Source organism: Cebus imitator, unplaced genomic scaffold, assembly GCF_001604975.1.
Source record: "Cebus imitator isolate Cc_AM_T3 unplaced genomic scaffold, Cebus_imitator-1.0 Scaffold11, whole genome shotgun sequence".
In the NCBI taxonomy this organism is placed as follows: domain Eukaryota; kingdom Metazoa; phylum Chordata; class Mammalia; order Primates; family Cebidae; genus Cebus; species Cebus imitator.
Window position 1 is genome coordinate 10180672 of NW_016107326.1, and position 3308 is coordinate 10183979.

Genomic DNA, 3308 nt, shown 5'->3' on the forward strand with positions numbered 1-3308 from the left:
CAAAAATACAGAAAAAGCACAAGAGAGGAAAGAAGGCTCCCATGCAGACTGTGCACTCACTCTCAGGTAGCTCTGTTCCCAACACCTCCTCAAGCCTTGACTCATTTAATCCCCATGTGGCACAGTGCCTATTATGCAGGTGAGAAAAGACACCTAGAGACTCTGAAAACCTGCATGGGGCACACAACTAGCAAGAGACTTGCTCATTTCATCGTCTCCCGGCTCCCCTGACTTTGGGCAACACTTACCAACACATTGTTTTTCTTCTGAGTTAGTTCCTCTAAGGAGGAAAGGTCTGGTCTTTTCCCAAAGCCTTCCTGGAGCTCCTGCTGACTTGGGGACATAACTGTCAGAGATTTAATTCAATCCAGATGGGAGCCTCCACTTGGCTCTTAAAACATGCCTTTTGGGACTGCTGAGATTTGCAGATAAGCCTTGGGATGAGGGAGGAAGAAAAGGAAGCCAGAGGGTGGCAGAATATGAAGGCTGGGGGTGGGAGAGTCATTTAGGGATGAACCTGATGGAAGAGCCTCCTCCACAGCTGTCAGGCCTGCGGCCAGGGTTTGGGGACTCGGGCCACCAGCCCAGAATCTTAGGGTCAGAAACACATGCACTACCCCCATTCACAAATTCCCCAGACACTTTTGAATGCCCAGTGGCGGACACTGGAGTGGGACTTACGACGCAGGGTTGAACAAAATACAAAATACTGCCTTGAGGGCTTCTCAGTCCAGCAAATGAGACAGCAAAATGGACGAGTGGATAGATCCTGTGAGATCATCAATATTTGGAACAGAGTACAGAGGGAGGACAAAAGAGGGTCACAGTCATGGAGGAATGGACAGTGGACTGGACGTGAAAAGTCCACAGGCAAATGCCAGGGAACAAAGTTGGGAGGGAGACACCAGGCAGAGAAAAGAGCAGGTGCAAAGACATGGTGGCCTGCTGGACAGCAAATCATGGCAGCCGGGTGTGAAGGAGCTCTCCGGTTTCCTAGGTGCTGCCCTACACAGCTCAGGGGAGGTGGTATCAGCAGATAGGGGGTCCACTCCTGGTCCCTCCTCTTCTGAGCATTGTGACCTCAATGGAGCCGCTTCATCTTTCTGAGCATGAGATTTTTAAATCTGTTTATGGAGAAGGTGGTTTTTAAATTAAAAATCAACATGAAAATAATATATCACATTGTATTGAGGGGGTTGCTTTGGTTTCTTTAGACACAGAGTCTTGCTCTGTCACCCAGTCTGGTGTGCAGTGGTGCAAACACAGCTCACTGCAGCCTCACTCTCCTGGACTATCCTCCTACCTCAGCCTCCCGGGTAGCTGGGACTACAGGCATGCACCACCACACTCAGCTTGTATTTTTTTAAAAAAACCAAGGATGTTGCATACATGTTTGTAATGAAGAACAGGCTTTTTGGTCCAACTCTCTCTACCCATGATTCACTTCCCCAAGGCAGTGTCTTTTAACCATTTTTACTTTTATTTATTTAGATGGTTAGCCTCTGTAACTCTACATTAAATGCTTATGGATCTGTTTCTTAATTTACCAGCATTAGGTAATAAAAAGCGATCATTTGGTTCACATAAACTCCTTTTTCTCCTCTTCTTTATTTGATTCATCTATCTATCTATCTATCTATCTATCTATCTATCTATCTATCTAATCTGTTTTCTACTGGTTATATTTGAACATGTAAACAATTATTTATATATCTATTTCTTTTTTTAATTGACTCTATTTAATATCTTGACAACCCTGTATAAGGGTAAGACTATTAACTCCTCCTTCTTCTTACATTTCCCTCTATTAATGGAGCATTCCATTGGCTACACATTTATTTTTATATTGTTAAGACAGTTGATGGGGGGGCAATGGCTCACTCACTCTTGTAACATAGAAAATAATGGCAACGATATCTTCCTTTCATTTAAAATGCTGGGCCTTCATATTAACTGAAACGTGTACTGAAAGCCTAGAACTGCCCCTCTGCTTTGGCGCTGCAATCACTATACAGTCCCCGGCTCGGACCTACACTCGGAGCAGGTGCACAAGTCTGCTTGCTTCCCAGGCCCTGGATCAAGGACATGAGCTGCTTTGTAGTGAGGTTTTTTGTTTACACAAAATAGAAAAGTTGAGGACCATATAGTGAATGTTCCATAAAATTAAGTTGATTAATTTAGGGTATTTTTATTTATCCTAAAACTCTGTTGCTGTTGTTGTTTTACTTATTTTGGTATTAAAATAAAAACGTTATTTTTATTTTATATTATAATAAAAATTTAAATGTATATTAAGGGACCAGCACAGTAGCTCCCGCCTGTAACCCCACCACTTTGAAAGGCTGATACAGGAGGATCACTTGAGCCCAGGAGTTTGAGACCAGCCTGAGCAACACAGCGAGGTCCTGTCTCTAGAAAAAATAAAAAATTAGCCAGGCATGGTGGTGACATGACACCTACTTGGAAGGCTGAGGTGGGAGGACTGCCTGAGTCCAGGAGTCAAGGATGCAGTGAGCTCCGATTACATCACTGCACTCCAACCTGGGCAACAGTGAGATCCTGTCTCCAGAAAAACTTTTAGATTAAAATTATTTTGTGAAATGATGGATGATTCTTATTCAAAGACTCCAAAACTGAAGTGCAGAACAGATAATATTTTAATGTACTCCTTGGCCAGATAAAAAGCTAGGACGCTTGTTTGACCCTCCACGTGGGCAGAGGATGCAGTGTGCGTACAGGTCCTTGAAATGCATACGTTTAGGAACCACTGAGCTGAATGGATGGAGAACGGAAATCCAGGTGGTTGTTGACTTTAGCTGCAATGACTTTGTCTTTGAGACAAGGTCTCACTCTGTCACCCAGGCTGAAGTGCAGTGGCGCAGTTGTAGATCACGCAGGCTCAAATTTTTAGGTTCCAGTGATCCTCCAGCCTCAGCCTCCCAAAGTGCCGGGATTACAGATGTGAGCCCCTACGCCTGGCCTGCAATGAGCTTTTGTCCCCTCTGAGCACGCGATCTGGAGGTCAGCTTAGGGCGGTACTGAGTGAGTGAGTGGTCTGCATTAGGCAGGGCTGATGAATGAGATGGTGACCTGGGAGGGACCAGGGCTGACTGCTGGGGCTCAGCCTACGAGTGGGCTGGTCTTGGGGGGGATTGGAATGAGTCTTGTCTTTTCCTCCCTTGGAGATGTTGTCCAGGAGAGCCTGTGGCTTTGCTTTTCTTTGAGAACAAAGGAAGGAAAGGGGTTTTGTTATACTGAGACGGCTGGAACTGGAGCATCCAGTGAATGTCTAAAAATAACAGAGAAGG